The 21,482-nt window shown below is 44.5% G+C and overlaps 1 protein-coding gene across 3 annotated transcripts in view; it reads left to right on the forward strand.

Moving 5' to 3' along the window:
- The first annotated feature begins 12,950 nt into the window (after window positions 1–12,950).
- Window positions 12,951–21,482, forward strand: part of TSPAN12 (tetraspanin 12) — a 314,722-nt gene continuing 306,190 nt past the window's right edge. For all 3 annotated transcript variants that reach the window (XM_082255661.1, XM_082255660.1, XM_082255659.1), the window contains exon 1: window positions 12,951–13,083. The gene's annotated coding sequence lies outside the window, so the exon portion shown is untranslated. The remainder of the gene's footprint in view (window positions 13,084–21,482) is intronic.

The following is a 21,482-nucleotide window of genomic DNA, read 5'->3' on the forward strand; positions in this document are numbered from 1 at the left end:
GGGGAGGACTGGGCCAGGGGGCAGGGTGGCAATTTGCCCCCTGGGCCACTCTGATGCCCTGCAAAAAGGCTGCACTGCTTCTGCCACAGACATGCCTAAATGATTACTGGTGAAGAGAAGTAAAAAGTCCCCACTGCTGACCTACTGAGTGCAGGATGAAGACAAGGACAGAGGGCACCCACCCCTCCCAGCATGGATGGTGTAAACTCTGAGCAGAGGCAGTTCCATGTCCAACTAGAGACTCTCCCCCAGCCAGCCCCAACCAAGCTGTCCCAGCTCCCCCCAACCACTGCTGACCTACTGAGTGCAGGATGAAGACAAGGACAGAGGGCACCCCCCTCCCAGCATGGATGGTGTAAACTCTGAGCAGAGGCAGTTCCATGTCCAACTAGAGACTCTCCCCCAGCCAGCCCCAACCAAGCTGTCCCAGCTCCCCCCAACTGCCCCCTACTGGCCATGTCGGAAACCTGGATTTGGCCGGTGGTTAGAGAGTACCTAGGGTGGAGCTTCAGCTTGGAATTGGGGTCAGAAAGAGGCCAGGAAGAGGGAGAGTGGGAGGGGGGCTGACTGAGTCGCTGCACCATGGACCTCTGGAGTGTACTTGCCCCCTGGGCTGAAAGTTGCCAGTCAGCCCCTGCCTGTAGTTATTGACAAGTCCTAATGCTGCTGCTGGGCATCAACATCTTGGATGTAATGTCAACAGCTCAAGGAGGCTCAGAGTTTTCGCTAAAGTGATACTTAATAGTATTCCCCTTTGCACCACACCAACCAGCTATATAAAAGTTTATGTAGGGAGGTAAAGGGAGGGCCAGGGGATCTGGGCCAGCACAGATTATAATTAGACACTCCCAAAAGAAGGAGGTGGCTATAACTTGCAAGGAGGGAGGGGATTTGGTAGGGAATTAACTCTTCCTGGAGCAGTCAAATTTTCTAGCTAGTTCACACTGCAAGTTAAGTCACGGCAAGTGAACATTTAAAATACTTGATTTTTCCATGCTTTACTTGCAATTTTTTTTACATCTGAGATTGAGCATTTTCATTGTCCTAAAAAGCCGTGTAGAGCTTACTGCGTGAATACAAGTTAAATTGTTTTGTTACTACACCCAATATATTTTTAACCAAATATCTGATGACTCTGTCAAAATATTGACTTGAGTTTCCTAAAGTCATTCTGCATAAATCTAAAGGAAATGAATTTCGCCATCTGCAGAAAAATATCCATATTGTGAAAACCTGTTACAGGATGAGGCTATACAGGAAACGCAGTTTAATCCCATGTATCACAATGGATATAAATAGAAAATATGTAAACTGAAATGTAGATAAGCAAGAATCTTAATTTTCTAATATGTCATCTCCAGATACACGGGTATGTGTATACATGTATACAATATAAATAAAATCAATGAAGGATTGAAAAAAGATGATTTTTAAATACCCATTTTATTTTCACAGTTCTTCTTTTTTTATGTATATTTTATAGATTGGAGTGATAACTAGTAATTTATTATCAAGAAAAAAAGCATTTATTGAAAATATCCAGTGCACCTGCTCTTCTCAGTTCAGAATCTTCTGGTACTGTACTTGGCTAGTTTCAATGTTCTTTCCTTTTTATCCAAATAAATACCATATACAGCGTCCTTATTTTTTGAATTACTCATTTATACTTACTGTTGATTTATTGAATGGTGACAGCAGCAGGGACAGATTTCCATCAGTGGAACCTGTAGGTACACAATCTTTGCCCTAAGCAGACAAAATCCTGGTTTAGAAAACCATGACAATTGTAAACAGGCTAATTGAAAATGTTTGTATTTCTGCTGATATTGGAGGAAAATGTAGTGATAACTATAAAAGGAAATGCTTCCTCTTTGCCACACCGGTCCATAGGCACAGACCTACTGTGCCAAGTGCTTAATTGGGCCCTAGACAAAATTTTTTCATTATTCCTAGTATCAAAACCTTAAAGTATTTGTAACCCAAAAAAAAAGGCATTCTGCTCCCTTATAGCAGATTAAACAGCACACTGCTTGTGCTGTCTAATCTGCCCCTCTCTAAATAGTAAAAAAAACCTGGCTGATCCTGCCACTTCCTGTTTCCCCCTCTGTGAGCTGACCACGATAATCATGGCTGCTGAGCCATGATCACCGTGGTCAGCCTTCGTGCCTCGGTCATCCGCAGCTCTGCTCCTCCCCCCCTCCCTCTCTGCCTGTCAGCTCCCATGTCTATATGAGCTGTCTCCACCCCCTCCCCCCCACCTTTACAAAATATCCTGGTCCTTTATCTGGTGATAACTCACTGTATAAGTGTTTGTTTCAATAGATGCCTCTAAATACCTTTTTATAGTTATCTTCAGGCTGGTCACGTGACTCCCAGCCGCTCTGCTACTACAATCCAGGGCTACAGCCAACGCCTGAAGAAAGCTGGAAAAAGGTATTTAGAGGCATGTATTTAAACAAACACTTACACAGTGTGGTATGGCTAAAGGATAGGGGCTGCCAGTGAAAGGAATTTTAGGGTTATAACCACTTTAAAGATCCCACCATCTTTTCTGGGAAAGCAACTGGAATCTTAGCGAGGGAGGGGCACATGGGCACACAAACAGCTGATTTAAAGTTTCTTTTTTTTATCTTCTTTTGCCCCAAGAAGAGTGAAAAACAGACATTTATTTGGGAAATGTTTTCTGTTATACTAAGGGGTCTATTGATAAACATTTCCACTCAAGATTCACACAACTTTTACCCAATATTTTCATATAATTTCTGAATAGATTATATTGGGAAATGTGTGAAAGTTGTGTGAATATTAGGTGAAAATATAAATAAATGGACCCATTTAGTGTCCTATAGTGGATATATTTCTGCCCTTTTCTAGTCAAAATTTTAAAAAAAATTCTTTGTTGGAGTACCAGTTTAAACTCTTTCCACCAAGTACATGCATTTATGTGGCCTCAAATGTGTGTACATGGGTTTGTGCTGAGAGCATGCTGCATGGCGCACTCCAGCACAGAGGCTAAGCTGTCATTGAAAGCCTCCAGGTCTCAAACTAAAGATCGGGAGCTGGGAGGACCTGCTCAATCAAAAAGAAACTCTTTGTATTCCCCAGTGCTGCCACAGCTTCAATGGTCCCCCACAGATTGTAGCTTGCTGGCACTCTTATGTGTTCCCACCAGGGCCGGAGCTTCCACTAGGCAAACTAGGCAGCCGTCTAGGGTGCATTGCCACTTAGGGGCTCAGCCACGAGTCGGCACTCTCTCTCCATCATGAATGATTATTGTGAGCTGAGGGGAGGGGTGGTGGTGGGGGAGGAAGAAGGGACAGAGAAAGATGTCAGGTGTCTTGGGCAGTGGCGGAACTACCAGGTCCTGGCTTTCCACCACTGTTGGAGAGGCCCCAAGAGGCAGGAAGGGAGCCCACCAGAGTGCTGCCTGCATGATGATCCTCTTTGGCTGAAGCTGAGCGGCCTTAACCCCAGGCAGAAAGAGACTCTCTGCACTAAGTTGGTAACAGCCGTTCATTTCCCTGGGTCGTTATTAAGCAGGGAGCAGAGGAAAGCTGAACCTGAGCCAGAGCTTGGCACTGTAGGGTGGAACCTTTACTGGGGCAGAAGCGACAAGGCACCGGAATGGTCTGAGGAGGTTGGTGATGAAGGACATGCGGAGCTCTCTGACTGCTGCTTTTCCCTCCACCAGAAGACCCGGTTGGAGCTGTGGTGAGCACTTTTGTCCAGGAGAGGAGCGTCCTGGGAGAAGGACTCAGCAGGATCACAGTGAGGGAGGGCAGAGTGCGGGCCACTCTCTTCATACCGTCCAGTGAGTGTCCCCAGAACAGGGGATCCGGGCCCCTCGGTGTTACATGGAGCATCCCTGGTATGAAAGGGAATCGGGGTCACCAGGTGTGCCATGGGGAATCGGAGTCACCAGGTGTGACATGGGGGATAGGGGTCACTGGGTGTAACAGGGGTTCGGGGTCACCAGGTGTGCCATGAGGAATTGGGGACCCTGGGTGTGCCATGGGGGATTGGGGTCCCCAAATGTGACACAGAGGAACATCAGGGTCCCCAGGTGTGACATGGAGGAACATCAGGGTTCCCAAGTGTGACATGGAAAAACATCAGGGTCTGACATAGAGAAACATTGGGGTCACTGGGTATGACAGCATGACATTGAGGAACACGGGGGTCCCTGAGTGTGACATGGAGGAACATCAGGGTCAGTGGGTATGACAGCATGACATGGAGGAATATTGAGGTCCCAGGGTGTGACATGGAAAAACATCAAAGTCTCTGGGTGTGACATGGAGGGACATTAGGGTCCCCGGGTGTGACATGGAGGAATATGGGGGTCACTGGGTATGACAGCATAACATGGAGGAACCATCAGATCAGGGTTACTAGGTATGACATAGAGGAGATTTTAACCCCTTCCCTTTTTTTGGGGGGGGGGGGCGCAAGTAGCTGGTCTTGCCTAGGGCGTAAAATAGTCTAGCACCGGCCCTGGTTCCCACACCGTATAAAAGTAAATCAAAAAAATAGTGCAGCTCTTCCAGGTACCTACAAACTTATACTGTGCTACTTATACATGTGACAAACATGCCATCTGATCCTCTTCATCTAAAGGATAAGTTCACCTTTTGAAAACAAATAATAAATGCTCATTTTTTTGCAGGTAAAAAATGTGGAATTATTTTTTTTTCTAAAGAGCCTGCAGAGTATTGCACCCATGATCAGCAGATCAGCAGATCACGGGTGCAATGCCAGGATCTTCTCAGTGCAGTAGCTGCCTGTACCTCCCATACGGGCAGGCAATTACTTGAGAGCAGAAAGATCGATGAACTACGAGAGAGCTCACCAACACTCCCACAGTTCATTGAGAACTACACGCTGCCAGCCACAATGGCAGATGATACATTGTAGTCTATTAATTCACAGAAAACTGCGCTGTCTTCAAATTGTGACAGTTGTACAGGAAATGCAAAACAAAGTATAAATATAGCCCAATCCGTGTGTTTCAGTCCAATATATTATACATTCAGCAGCGCTTCTACACACAGTCTTATGCCCCGTACACACTATCAGATTATCTGAAGACTTTTTCCTTCAGATTTACCTTTTCTATGTAGTGCAAGGGCCTGCCGGATTGCATACAAATTGAAAGTGTTTAGGTTTGACCTCATATTATCTGGTTTTGGTAAGTCTACAGACAAAAGTCTTCAGATAATCTGATAGTGTGTATGGCCCATTAGTATGTGCAAGTATGAGTGATCAGTCTCTGCAGCGGTTCCACACCCGCAAAGATCGTTAAGTCCACTTATATATAGGCACCATTAACCGTCTTTCAAATATTCCTCAAATGTCAGGCACCAATATTTCCACAACCAGGACACAAAAGCCTCCACCACACCGACTGTGCTCCCCTATGCAATGGACACTCACCAAATGGCTATTTAGATCAAGCCTTTATGCATAAGCTGCATGAGCCCTTGCTTCAAATTGGTATGCCTTCTCCAGAGTTTCATCCATGCACCGGGGATCGTCACCAGGCTTTGTATCTCCTCAATTGGATTTGTAAGCAAACAAATAAGAAGCAGGACATAGCGTAATATTGTCACAACTTTATTGAAAATCCCGTGTTTCCCTCACCCTTCAATCAGTATGCTTACATTCAAATAACCCTTTGCACGCCTGTAATATAGCCAATAATAGAGACTGGAAGGTACCGCTGCTCGCCGTCCGCGAGCCCTGGCGTCTCCCTGCTGCGGGATGCATCGCTCTTGCGGCTAGCCGGCGGGTTCCGGAGCTTCGGCCAGCACCTGGAAGGTACTGCTGCTCGCTGTCCGCGAGCCCTGGCGTCTCCCTGCTGCGGAATGTATCGCTCTTGCGGCTAGCCGGCGGGTTCCGGAGCTTCGGCCAGCACCTCCCTCCGTCTCCTAGGTAGCAACGTTCGTGCCCCCACGATGAGCCCCTTTTTATCAGCATTTTATGTCAGTATTCACTTGTCTGCCTGCCTTCTCTTTTAATAAGCACTGCACTCAAAGGTGCTTTCTTTCCTTGGCATCTCATTCACAGAGCTGGCTTCACTCTCCAGAAGAGCTTTCCTTACCCTTAGTGCATGTCACTGATCAGACTTTGTATATTTTCATCCACCTGTTTTATGGACTCACTTTATTGGACTTGTTGGGCTATTTTTAGTTTTTTTTCTGTTGATGTATTACCTTGTGTGCTAACATTAACCCTTCTTCTTAATCCTAAACATGGGTGGAACATGTAACATGTTCAGAAAGGTGTACTTATTCTTTAAAATAAACCACTTGTGATTTTTCTACTTACTGTGTATAATGTGCATGAATAAAACTGTACACATCAAAAAAATACTTCTATTAACCACTTCCCCCGGGTTCACGTCATATGACGTCGGAGACTTGAAGTGGCGATATCTGAATGATGCCTGCAGCTGCATTTTGTTAAAAAGCCCGGGATCAATTTATTTTTTTTATCTGAGGAGCGATGTGGGGTTTTATAGACCCAAGATCTCTCCTTAAAGAAGACCTGTCATGCCCTATTCCTATTACAAGGGATGTTAACATTCCTTGTAATAGGAAAAAAACTGATCAAAAAGTAGAGAAATTAAAGGGAAAGTGTAAAAATAAACAAGTTTAAATAAAATAACCAATAAAAAAAAATGTAAACCGTCCGCATGCTCGCACACAGAAGCAAATGCATAAGTAGGTGGCGCCCGCATATGTAAATGACATTCAAACCATTCAAAACCACATCGTGAATGTTTAAATTAGAGCAATAATGCTAGCTCTAGACCTCCTCTGTAATGCTAATCTGGTTACCTGTAAAAAATGTTAAAGCGTCGTCTATGGAGATGTTTATGTACCGAAGTTTGGCGCCATTCCACAAATGTGCACAGTGTTAAAGAATGATATGTTAGGTATCTATTTACTTGGCGTAGCATCATGTTTCACATTATACAAAAAAATCGGGGCTAAACTTCAGTTTGTTGTTTTTTTTTTAATTCATGAAAGTGTTTTTATACAAAAAAAATCGCTACACAAATACCATGTTTAAACAACCACCATTTTATTCCCTAAGATCTCTGCTAAAAAAAAAAAAAAAAAAAAAATATGATATATACATATATATATATATATATATATATATATATATATATATATATATATATATATATATATGTATATATATATATATATATATATATATATATATATAGATAGATATATATAGATATATATATAGATATATAGATATATATTTGGGGATTCTGAGTAATTTTCTAGCAAACAAATAATGATTTTTACATGTAGGAGAGAAGTGTCAGAATTGGCTTGGGAGGCAAGTGGTTAAAATATCCCCAACACACATGCATAAAGTAATCCTCCACCTTGTTTGTACTAAAAAACCCCAACAAAGTAAACATTTTTCATCTTGCTGAAAAACCATTTACAGTATACAGTTCATATGAAAATAAAAAATCTTTACGCTTTTACCTTCTTATGATTCCCAGTGATTCACTGCAATCAAAACTCAGTGCTCCACCATGTGATCACACACCTGTACAGCTGTGCCCTCACCTCTGGTTGTGTATAACAGCCTCTGCCCCTTTAAGAAGCAATTGCCCCGCTTAACACCTCTGACCTCTTCTTTATATGTACATTAGGGAAGTGTTTTGATACAATCAAGGAGTGTGATCATGTGATGGAAAATTGAGTTGGATTGCATTGGATCACTGGGAATAATAGTGTACATTTATTAAGCAGCAGTAATTCACCGCTGATGCGATCACCACTATTTATATAGGAAAAAGTTCAGCTCTGAGTGCCAGTTTATGAAACATCATACATCACTTCTAGTGAGAAGAGAAGCAATCTACAAATGCTGTGAACCAGAGGCGTAACTAGAACCTTCAGGACCCCCCGAATCCCTGGCCGGGGGCCCTTCCCTTCAAGCCTGGGGCCTTGGTCATTAAGGGGGTAAAACCTTCCGGAGCTGAAGTGGTTAATGATCATTAAAGTGCATAATAGAAATACATAAGTAAATGAAATAAAGTCCATCCAGTTCAAGGAAGGTGGGTAAAATATTCTCTGTAGAAAAGTCCACCAAGGTGCAAAGTGCAGAATCTCGTTGAGTGAAATAATATTCGCTTTGGTGTATGTGACCACCACCAATATGTGAGGTAAGGAGAGGGCTTACCAGATATGTAGGACCCAATAGAGCTTACACTCTTTAGGTTACTCACGCACTTGGAGATGAATAGCTGTCTCTGTATCTCTAATGCTGGAATACCTTCAGTGCTCAAGAACAACCTCCAAACCCATCACATCACCCATATATGGAAATCAGTGGATATCCTCTTGGAATCACAGCCGGAATGTCCTTCACATAAGCTCCATGAAACAAAAAGCTCACATAGTGTGCACCGATAAAGGAACCGTTTATTTTAAAAGTAGGAACACTTACAGTATTCAATTTGAAAAAGCGCTTGTAAAAAGTACATAAAATCCAGGACAATGTGAACGCAACACCTGTAGCTGACCCATGATTTGGTAATCTTGGTGATCTGGTTCCTCTATCGGTACACACTATGTGAGCTTTTTGTTTCATGAAGCTTATGTGATGGACATCCCGGCTGTGATTCCAAGAGGATATCCACTGATTTCCATATAAGGTTGATGTGATGGGTTTGGAGGATTTTCATGAGCACTGAAGGCATTCCAGCATTAGAGATACAGAGACAACTATTCTCTATATACGTAAGTAACCTAAAGTGTGTAAGCTCTATTGGGTCCTATATTTTTGGTAAGCCCCCTTCTTACCTCACATATTGGTGGTGGTCACATACACAAAAGCTAATATTATTTCACTCAAGGAGATTCTTTGCACCTTAATGGACTTTTCTACAGAGAATATTTTATCCACCTTCCTTGAACTGGATGGACTTTATTTAACCACCTAAGCCCCAGAGGATTTTCCTGCTAAACGACCAGGGGGTATTTTGCGATTCGGCACTGCGTGACTTTAACGGACAATTGCGCGGTCATGCAACGCTGTACCTAAACTAATTTGGCGTCCTTTTTTTCCCACAAACAGAGCTTTCTTTTGGTGGTATTTGATCACCTGTGCGATTTTTACTTTTTTGCGCTATAAACAAAAAAAGAGCGTAAATTTTGCAAAAATAACAATATTTTTCACATTTTTTTATATGAAATTCCCCCCAAAAAAAATGTAAAAATCAAAATTTTTTAACATTTTCGGCCAATTTGTTTTATCCTACCTATGTTTGGTAAAAAAAAAACGCAAAAAGCGTATTTTTATTGGTTTGCGCAAAAGTTATCGCGTTTACTAACAAAGGGAAAGATTTTTGTCATTTTTGTTGTTTTTTTTTTTTACGCGTAATGGCGGCGATCTGCGATTTTTTCTGCGGTACTGCGACATTGCGGCGGACAGATCGGACCCTTGACTGAAATTTTTGACACTTTTGGGGTTACCAGTGACATTTCTACAGTAATCAGTGCTATATATATGCACTGTTACTGTAAAAATACACTGGTAGTGAAGGGGTTAACTTTATTTGGGAGGGAGGGGCTGTGTGTGTCCCTAGGGGCGTGCTTTCTACTGTGATTGGCTGTGGCTTGAGGTGTAAGGACACTGATCAACGGATCTACATAGTAGATCCGTCTGATCAGTGTTTTTACACCGAGGAGAATGACAGGTGGCTTGTTTACACAAGCCGCCTGACTTTCTCCCTCTCCCCCGACGATCGCCGAGTGACCGGCGGACATCGGGTCCACCAGTCACACGCACAGGGGGGTCCGTGACCGCGCGGGAGCGGGAGCGCGCCTCCGCGGGCGCGCGCTCGCTCCCCAGACCCTCCCAGGCTAGTGACGTTAATTAACGTCACTCTGCCTGGCAGGGGCTGAACGCCGCAGTAAATTTACTTGCGGCGGTCAGCAAGCGGTTAATTTACTTATTATGTATTTGTATTATGCAATTTAATGATCATTAATATGGTTTATGTTAAAATGCACTTTAATATATATTTGTAACAATTTTTGCACAATTTGCACATATTGACTTGAATGTCTGATTACCTTTTTCACATATTTATTTACAATTGTACACTCAATACCAGCACTGCATTACTTTTATTATTGGTTGTTACCAATCGTCTTTCATTTTTTGCTGGTTGCAGGTTACCAATGGCTGCGCGGTCAATCTTTTATACACAAGTTCCTCCACCCCAAACTCACTCACCCATGTCTTTATGGTCCTTGCTTTGTGCATTGGTCCAAATCAATTGGTGGAGGAAAAATTATGGTGTGGAGTTGTTTTTCAGGGGTTGGGCTTGGCCCCGTAGTTCCAGTGAAGGGAACACTTAAGGTGTCAGCATACCAAGACATTTTGGACAATTTCATGCTCCCAACTTTGTAGGAACAGTTTGGGGATTGCCCCATCCTGTTCCAACATGACTGTGCACAAACAAGATCCATAAGGACATGGAGGAGCGAGTTTGGGGTGGAGGAATTTGACTGGCCTGCACAGAGTCCTGACCTCAACCTGATAGAACACTTTTGGGATGAATTAGAGCGCAGACTGTGAGCCAGGCCTTCTCTCCAACATCAGTGCCTGACCTAACAAATGCGCTTCTGGTAGAATGGTCAAACATTCCCATAGAGACACTCCTAAACCTTGTGGACAGCCTTCCCAGAAGAGTTGAAGCTGTTATAGCTGCAAACGGTTGGCTAACTCAATATTGAACCCTACAGACTAAGACTGGGATGCCATTAACCACTTGCCGACCGCTGCCCGACTATATACGGCGGCGGTCAGCCCCTCCCAGGCAAAGTGACGTACCGGTACGTCACTAGCCTTGGAGCGAATAGGGGGCGAGTGCCGCGCCGCCGGAGGCGCGCTCCCGCACCCGCTCGTACCCGAAGAAGCTGGCGCGTGGGACCGGCGGACCCGATGTCCGTCGGTCACTCGCGATCGTCGGGTAGAGAGGGAGAAAGGCAGGCGGCTAATGTAAACAAAGCCGCCTGCCACCATCCCCTGTGTAAAAGCACCGATCACTCGGTCTTGCTATGTAGGACCATTGATCTGTGCTGTTACACACAAAGCCACATCCAATCACAGTAAGAATCACGCCCCTAGGGACACACTTAACCCCTCCCTCTCCAATAAAGTTAACCCATTCCCTGACAGTGTCATTTTTACAGTAACAGTGCATATGTATAGCACTGATTACTGTAGTAATGTCACTGGTACCCCCAAAAGTGTCATAAATGTCAGTCAAGGGTCCGATCTGTCCGCCGCAATGTCGCAGTACCGCAAAAAATCGCAGATCGCCGCCATTACTCGTTAAAAAACAAAACAACAAAAATTACAAAAATCTTTCCCTTAGTTAGTAAATGCAATAACTTTTGCGCAAACCAATCAAAATACGCTTATTGTGATTTTTTTTTTAACAAACATAGGTAGCAGAAAACAAATTGGCCAAAAATTCACAAAATTTTTGATTTTTAAATTTTTTTTTGGGGGGGAATTTCGTAAAAAAATGTGAAAAATATTGTTATTTTTGCAAAATTGTCACACTTTTTTGTTTATAGCGCATGATCAAAAAATCGCACAGGTGATCAAATACCACCAAAGGAAACCTCTGTTTGTGGGAAAAAAAGGACGTCAAATTCATTTGGGTACAGCGTCGCAGGACCGCGCAATTGTCCATTAAAGTCACACAGTGCCGAATCGCAAAATACCCCCTGGTCAGGAAGGGGGTAAAATCTTCCGGGGCTAAAGTGGTTAAAGTTCATGTGTGCGTGTAAAGGCAGGTGTCCCAATACTTTTGACAATTTAGTGTTTGTGTACGGCCAGTAGGAAGAGGTAAAGTATAACTTTTATTTTAGTTTGAATAGAGTGGGAAGAGATTAGAATCCTATGTTAGGTTTTTATTGCTGTCTGTGACCTTGTTAGGGATATTCATCCTTTCTGTTTGTCATAAAAATCGACAGTGATGGAAAATCCCTCATTTTAGGTTGTCATTGGAACAGGAACAAAGGAGAACATTTGCAATGGGGACACTAGTTCTGGTGACCCTGATGACAAGTGTTGAGTGACTTCCTCTCACTTTCTGTTTTGTCTATGAGACATTATAGGTTGATAGGGAAGATGTTGGGTTCCTGAAGGACATTTCTCCCCCCCGCCCGCCCCTGTTCATCATCACTGGGGTCCCTGTAGCTGAATGAAGGAGAAGAGAAATGCTGGAATACTAGTCAGTAGCAATGTACAAAGGTGTATTTGCTTTGTAAGAATAGGGCTCCATTCACACTTGTGCGACTCCAAGATTTCTAGTGCGGCTTTGATCCCACTCCACATTCTCTGGACCTAAATTACATCAGAAGACTAATCAATGTAGCGAAGCACCTTTTCAAAACGCAAAGTTTCACCGAATCTAAACGGGTGCCATTGAAATGAATGGACTGCGACTTGTCATGTCCAAAGTCGCATAACAAGTCACACAAGTGTGAAGGAGCCTCACCTCTGCTATAGGTGTGGATGGAGCTGCGTTATATATAAAAGTATTGGTTTTGTAGAAGGGGTGTAGAATGGTATAGGATGCCTTGGCTAGGAAAGGTTGGGACCCCCAGTATTGGGTGTTCCTCCAGTCTATTCTATAAGATAGAAGCACAAAGTATAAATACATGTTTGACTTTCCACAACTAATATAGAAATCCGTTCCTGGAAGGCCAGTCTGAGCATTGTCAGGCATGCCATTGAATATAGTGGTGTGGGAAGCCGGAGCCCGGAATTGTGGGGTGAGTTATTCCTAGCACTGCGCTCTTGGTTATCAAATATCTTGGAGGAACCGACAATGAGCGGCCAGGCGTAGTGCGCATGCGCCCGGCGGTCCTTTCCCAGCTCCGGACTGTCTGGGCAGCTGAGATCTCTGCAAAACACAAGGGGCTCCGCGAGTCCAGGAAGAGCAGTGCGGGGCCCAACACTCCTCATGTCACCAATGTGGCCCCTCATCCTCCCAGGGGCCACACAGCACTCCCACCTCAAGTAAGTGGACTTGTCGGGAAGTTTGTGGAGTTGTGTGGAGCTGTCATAGCGGTGGGAGGAATGCGGAGTGTGTGCTGTGTGCTGTGTGTGTAATGAATGAGTGTTCCCTGACACACAGCTGCATGGACAACAACCCCTGACTGGAGGAATACAGGATACACTGTACACTGACAGCACTGACACTACAACACTGACACACAGCCCCTGACTGGAGGAGTACAGGATACACTGTACACTGACAGCACTGACACTACAACACTGACACACAGCCCCTGACTGGAGGAGTACAGGATACACTGTACACTGACAGCACTGACACTACAACACTGACACACAGCCCCTGACTGGAGGAGTACAGGATACACTGTACACTGACAGCACTGACACTACAACACTGACACACAGCCCCTGACTGGAGGAGTACAGGATACACTGTACACTGACAGCACTGACACTACAACACTGACACACAGCCCCTGACTGGAGGAGTACAGGATACACTGTACACTGACAGCACTGACACTACAACACTGACACACAGCCCCTGACTGGAGGAGTACAGGATACACTGTACACTGACAGCACTGACACTACAACACTGACACACAGCCCCTGACTGGAGGAGTACAGGATACACTGTACACTGACAGCACTGACACTACAACACTGACACACAGCCCCTGACTGGAGGAGTACAGGATACACTGTACACTGACAGCACTGACACTACAACACTGACACTACAACACTGACACTGCAACACTGACACTACAACACTGACACTGCAACACTGACACACAGCTGCATGGACAACAACCCCTGACTGGAGGAATACAGGATACACTGTACACTGACAGCACTGACACTACAACACTGACACTACAACACTGACACACAGCTGCATGGACAACAACCCCTGACTGGAGGAACACAGGATACACTGTACACTGACAGCACTGACACTACAACACTGACACACAGCCCCTGACTGGAGGAGTACAGGACACACTGTACACTGACAGCACTGACACTACAACACTGACACTACAACACTGACACTGCAACACTGACACTACAACACTGACACTGCAACACTGACACACAGCTGCATGGACAACAACCCCTGACTGGAGGAACACAGGATACACTGTACACTGACAGTACTGACACTACAACACTGACACACAGCCCCTGACTGGAGGAGTACAGGACACACTGTACACTGACAGCACTGACACTACAACACTGACACTACAACACTGGCACTGCAACACTGACACTGCAACACTGACACACAGCTGCATGGACAACAACCCCTGACTGGAGGAGTACAGGACACATTGTACACTGACAGCACTGACACTACAACACTGACACACAGCCCCTGACTGGAGGAGTACAGGATACACTGTACACTGACAGCACTGACACTACAACACTGACACTACAACACTGACTGGAGGAATACAGGACACACTGTACACTGACAGCACTGACACTACAACACTGACACACAGCCCCTGACTGGAGGAGTACAGGATACACTGTACACTGACAGCACTAACACTACAACACTGACACTACAACACTGACTGGAGGAATACAGGACACACTGTACACTGACATCACTGACACTACAACACTGACACTGCAAAACTGACACTACAACACTGACACACAGCTGCATGGACAACAACCCCTGACTGGAGGAGTACAGGACACACTGTACACTGACAGCACTGACACTACAACACTGACACACAGCTGCATGGACAACAACCCCTGACTGGAGGAATACAGGATACTTATACACTGACACTACAACACTGACACACAGCCCCTGACTGGAGGAGTACAGGGCACACTGTACACACTATACACTGACAGCACTGAAACTATAACACTGACACACAGCCCCTGACTGGAGGACTACAGGGCACACTGTACACTGACAGCACTGACACTACAACACTGACACACAGCCCCTGACTGGAGGAGTACAGGGCACACTGTACACTGACAGCACTGAAACTACAACACTGACACACAGCCTCTGACTGGAGGACTACAGGGCACACTGTACACTGACAGCACTGACACTACAACACTGACACACAGCCCCTGACTGGAGGAGTACAGGATACACTGTACACTGACAGCACTAACACTACAACACTGACACACAGCCCCTGACTGGAGGAGTACAGGATACACTGACAGCACTGACACTACAACACTGACACAGAGCCACTGACTTAAGGAATACAGGATACACTGTACACTGACAGCACTGACACTACAACACTGACACACAGCCCCTGACTGGAGGAATACAGGACATACTGTACACTGTCAGCACTGACACTGCAACACTGACACACAGCCCCTGACTGGAGGAATACAGGATACACTGTACACTGACAGTACTGACACTACAACACTGACACACAGCCCCTGACTGGAGGAGTACAGAATACACTGTACACTGACAGCACTGACACTGCAACACTGACACACAGCCCCTGACTGGAGAAATACAGGATACACTGTACACTGACACTACAACATTGACACTACAACACTGACAGCACCGACAGTACAACACTGATAGCACTGATAGTAACACTGACAGCATTTAGAGTAACACTGACAGCACCAACAGTACAACACTGTGAGTACAACACTGAGAGTAACACTGACATCACCGAAAGTAACACTGACAGCACTGAGAGTAACATTGAGAATACAACACTGAGAGTACAACACTGAGTACAACACTGACAGCACAGACAGTACAACACTGAGTGCAACACTGACAGCACCAACAGTACAAACTGAGTACAACACTGACCGCACCGACTGTACAAAATTGAGTACAACACAGACAGCACAACACAGAGTACAACACTGACAGCACTGACAGTACAACACTGAGTGTACAACACTGACAGCACCGACAGTACAACACTGAGTGTACAACACTGACAGCACCGACAGTACAGCACTGAGTGCAAAACTGACAGCACCAACAGTACAACACTGAGTACAACACTGATAGCACCGACAGTACAACACTGAGTGTACAATGCTGACAGCACCGACAGTACAACACAGAGTACAACACTGACAGCACTGAGAGAAACACTGACAGCACCAACAGTACAACACTGACAGCACTGAGAGTAGCACTGGCAGCACCAACAGTACAACACTGAGAGTAACACTGACAGCACCGACAGTACAACACTAACAGCACCAACAGTACAACACTGAGAGTACCACTGACAGCACTGAGAGTAACACTGACAGCACTGAGAGTACAAAACTGAGAGTACCACTGAGAGTAACAGTGATAGCACTGAGAGTAACACTGACAGCACTGAGAGTACAAAACTGAGAGTACCACTGAGAGTAACACTGATAGCACTGAGAGTACAACAATGAGAGTAGCACTGAGAGTAACATTGAGAGTAACACAGAGTACAACACTGAGAGTACAACACTGAGAGTAACACTGACAGCACTGAGATTACCACTGAGAGTAACACTGACAGCACTGAGAGTACCACTGAGAGTAACACTGATAGCACTGAGAGTACCACTGAGAGTAACATTGACAGCACTGAGAGTACAACACTGAGAGTGAGTACCACTGAGAGTAACACTGATAGCACTGAGAGTAACACTGACAGCACTGAGAGTAACACTGACAGCACTGGGAGTACCACTGAGAGTAACACTGATAGCACTGAGAGTACCACTGAGAGTAACATTGACAGCACTGAGAGTACAACACTGAGAGTGAGTACCACTGAGAGTAACACTGATAGCACTGAGAGTAACATTGAGAGTAACACTGGCAGCACTAAGAGTAAAATTGAGAATACAACACAGAGAGTAACACTGAGAGTAACACGTACAACACTGAGAGTAACACAGAGTACAACACTGAGAGTAACACTGACAGCACTGACAGTACAACACTGAGAGTAACACAGAGTACAACACTGAGAGTAGCACTGACAGTACAACACTGAGAGTAACACAGAGTTCAACACTAAGAGTAACATTGACAGCACTGACAGTAAAACACAGAGAGTAACACTGACAGCACTGGGAGCACAGCACCGAGAGTACAATGCAGTGAGCAAAGCACTGAGAGCACATCACTGACACCACAGCACTAACAAGAACACAACACTGAGAGTAACACTGACAGCACTGAGAGCACATCACTGAAAGTGAAAGCGGGGGACGTTGGCTGTGCGCTGTCTGTGTGATCTGTGAGAACATCTAACACTGCAGTGTGATTTCTGTCACATTGTATCAGCAGACTGCTCTTTTATTGGATACTTTGTTCCTTATCCAGACAAATCTACATCTAATCTCAGCTTTAACCACTTGCTGTCCGAGGGAAATTTTGAAAATTTTCATATACAGTACACATAATATCAGCATTTGTTTTTTAAAAAACGACATAGAACCCCCAAACATGATCTATTTTCTGACGGCAGAGGCCCTAGAGAATAAAATGGTGGCTGTTGCAATTTTTTTATGTCGCACAATATTTGCACACAATATTTTTGTTTAAAAATACCAAACATGTTCTACTTACCTGTTCTGTGCAGTGGATTTGCACAGAGCAGCCCCAATCCTCCTCTTCTCGGGTCCCTCGCTGACTCTTCTGGCCCCTCCCTCCTGCCGAGCCGCTGCTCTTTGTGTGCATTCTGACATGGATCTGTGGCTATGCCCCGTTCCCTCTCTCTCCTCATTGGTTCACTGACTTTGATTCACATCAGCGGGAGCCAATGATGCCCTCTGCTTTGTCTCAGCCAATCAGGAGGGAGAGCCGAGTCTCTCGTGTAACATCGCTGGATAGGGATGGGTTCAGGTAAGTATTATGGGGGCTGAGAGAGGCTGCTGCACACAGAAGGTTAGTAATCTTAATGCATAGAATACATTAAGCTAAACAACCTTCTGCCTTTAAAATAACCTTTGATGCATTTTTTTTTTGTACACCAACCCAATTTAAAGCGGAGTTCCGCCTCCCCCTCCAAAAATTTAAAGTCAGCAGTTACACATACTGTAGCTGCTGACTTCAAATATTAGGACACTTACCTGTCCTTGAGTCCAGCGATGTTGGCACTGCAGCCGATGCAAACATAGGCTGTCGGGTGCTGCCACCGTCATTGCCGGTAAGGGAACCGGCAGTGAAGCCTTTGCGGCTTCACAGGCGGGTCCCTACTGCGCATGCGCTAAGCGCGCTGCTCATTCCTGCTGGCTCGGCAGCGGAGGAGGGTGCTGAGCTTCCAAGGGACGGCGCTGTGGTGCCGTATCCCAAAAGTGGGGTAGGGTACCTGTCAAAAACAGGTACCCGTTCCCCCCTCCCCCCTGAAAGGTGCCAAATGTGGCACTGGATGGGGGGGGGGGGATAAAAGAGCTGAAGTTCCGCTTTAATACCCACTTCTTTGGTAAAATATTAAAGATGATGTTGTGCCCAGTAAATAGGAACAGTGTCAAGATTTGCAAAAATAGTACTAAGGTAGAATCATGGCTCAAACAACAGACCTTCACAGCCACATCCCTAAATGAATTGAAAAATAGAAAAGAAACAGTCCGTGTGATGGTCGTAGTTGCCGTCGACAAATAGACAGGCCAACGGCCTCTCACACTGTAATTGGGACTTTAAAGGCTGTGGAAAGGTCTGTAGTAAACAACATTTTAATTCATAAAAATATTGCTTTATTGAAAATTTGACAAATCAATACATAAAACATATATTAAAATATTGTAAGCATGTACAGAGTAACACCAATCCAATGCATCAAAAACAAAATAAAGCCAGTATTGTGTGACTAGCAGGGTCCTACATGTTTCGCCGAGGCTGCAAAGCTCTCATATTGGCTTCTTCAGGGACTATATCCTGACGTCACAGCACTGTTTTAAGATGCTATATATAGGGAAATAAAGGGGGAGTTATACATACAATCATAGCATACAAGCTATTATCCATAAATAAAATAGTCTCCCTATCATCTAGAGAAGGATTGTGGGGTCATGCTTACCATTTGGAGTAAGTCAAAGAGCATGTCAAGTGTGCATCCAGATCCCTAGGGCCAGGGGTGTGATGCCATCATGATGGGAGTAAGTGGAGCCAGTCTCCTGAAACCCAGAAAGAGAAGCCTGCACGGCAAGCACTGGACCGAGTATCCAATGTGCGGAGAGTGTCACCCACAAGTATGGACCACCAACGGGGGGATAAATGCTACCATCTGCATGGTTTATAACAAAAAAGGAAGAAGAAGGGGGGAACAAGGACCCCTGTGAGCAGTCCTACTGGGCAAAATGTATATAACTGCTGTGCAAACCTCATATGGTGCCCCAGATAATAGGAAGGGGAATGACCCAGTGAGGAGGCAGAATGGAGTACTGGCATGCAGAAGTACAAGATTGGTGCCTTAATTAATATAATTTCCCACCTTAAATATGTTAATAGAGAGACATATACACAATGTGCAGAGCAGTTGTCTACACCTGCTCTGCACATTGTGTATATGTCTCTCTATTAACATATTTAAGGTGGGAAATTATATTAATTAAGGCACCAATCTTGTACTTCTGCATGCCAGTACTCCATTCTGCCTCCTCACTGGGTCATTCCCCTTCCTATTATCTGGGGCACCATATGAGGTTTGCACAGCAGTTGTATACATTTTGCCCAGTAGGACTGCTCACAGGGGTCCTTGTTCCCCCCTTCTTCTTCCTTTTTTGTTATAAACCATGCAGATGGTAGCATTTATCCCCCCGTTGGTGGTCCATACTTGTGGGTGACACTCTCCGCACATTGGATACTCGGTCCAGTGCTTGCCGCGCGGGCTTCCCTTTCCGGGTTTCAGGACACTGGCTCCACTTACTCCCATTATAATGGCATCACACCCCTGGCCCTAGGGATCTGGATGCACACTTGGCATGCTCTTTGACTTACTCCAAATGGTAAGCATGACCCCACAATCCTTCTCTAGATGATAGGGAGACTATTTTATTTATGGATAATAGCTTGTATGCTATGATTGTATGCATGACTCTCCCTTTATTTCTCTATGTATAGCATCTTAAAACAGTGCTGTGACTTCAGGATATAGTCCCTGAAGAAGCCAATATGAGAGCTTTGCAGCCTCGGCGAAACATGTAGGACCCTGCTAGTCACACAATACTGGCTTTATTTTGTTTTTGATGCATTGGATTGGTGTTACTCTGTACATGCTTACAATATTTTAATATATTTTTTATGTATTGATTTGTCCAATTTTCAATGAAGCAATATTTTTATGAATTAAAATGTTGTTTACTTCAGACCTTTCCACAGCCTTTAAAGTCCCAATTACAGTGTGAGAGGCCGTTGGCCTGTCTATTTGTCGATGGCAACTACGACCATCACACGGACTGTTTCTTTTCTATTTTTCAATGTCAAGATTTATCATTTTACACACCTAAGAAATGGTGAAAAACTATGGTACCTAAATATCTTCATAGACAACACTTAAAAAAGTATCAGTTTAGGAGGTTGTAAACTTCCAAAAAAAATAAAAACCTTAAAGAAAAAGGCGTAATGAGCTAGAATGCAGTGCATACTAGCTCACTATGAAATACTTACCTTAGAACGAAGCCCCCGCAGCACCACCTGCTCACTGCTGAAATGGCCAACGTGTTCACCCATCTTCCTTCTGGGTTCGCATCCTCTGGCCATCTGATTGGCCAGAGCCACAATGACATCACTCCCGTGCGTGCGGGAGCTGCCATTCATGGCACAGGGCTCTGAAGGAACAGCATTGGCGGCCATACCTTCAGAGCCCATGTGCCAGTGATGTCACTGGCTGCATGCAAAGTAAATATCTCCTAAACAGTATACGTTTAGGAGATATTTACAGTACCTATAGGTAAGCCTTATCATAGGCTTAGGCTGGCCATACATGTTCAATTTTCTTTTAGATTTACCACAAACCACATAATATGAGGTCAAAGCTAAACACTTTCACTTGTTTCCAATTAGGCAAGCGTTTGTACTACATAGTTGAAGGCAAATTTCAAGAAAATTGTACAGAAAATTGTTCAGAAAATTGTATAATGTATGACCAGCCTTACCTATAGGTACAAGTCACAGAGGAAGCTTTACTTCCTCTTTTAGAGTTAAATGTGAGCTCTGATGCTAGAATGATTGTTCTCACTCTAACATTTGTGGCAATGTGTGATCTGATCACTGTACATGTGGGACCTACGTGCACACTTGCATTTGCTTATGAGCACAGGAGGACAGGGGCGCTTTTGTTTTTTTTTTTTTTTTTTTACACTTTTTCTATATCATTTTTTTAATCTAAAAGAGAAGTGTGGAATGTCAAAAA

Source organism: Pelophylax lessonae, assembly GCF_965119305.1.
Source record: "Pelophylax lessonae genome assembly, chromosome: 4".
Classification (NCBI taxonomy): domain Eukaryota; kingdom Metazoa; phylum Chordata; class Amphibia; order Anura; family Ranidae; genus Pelophylax; species Pelophylax lessonae.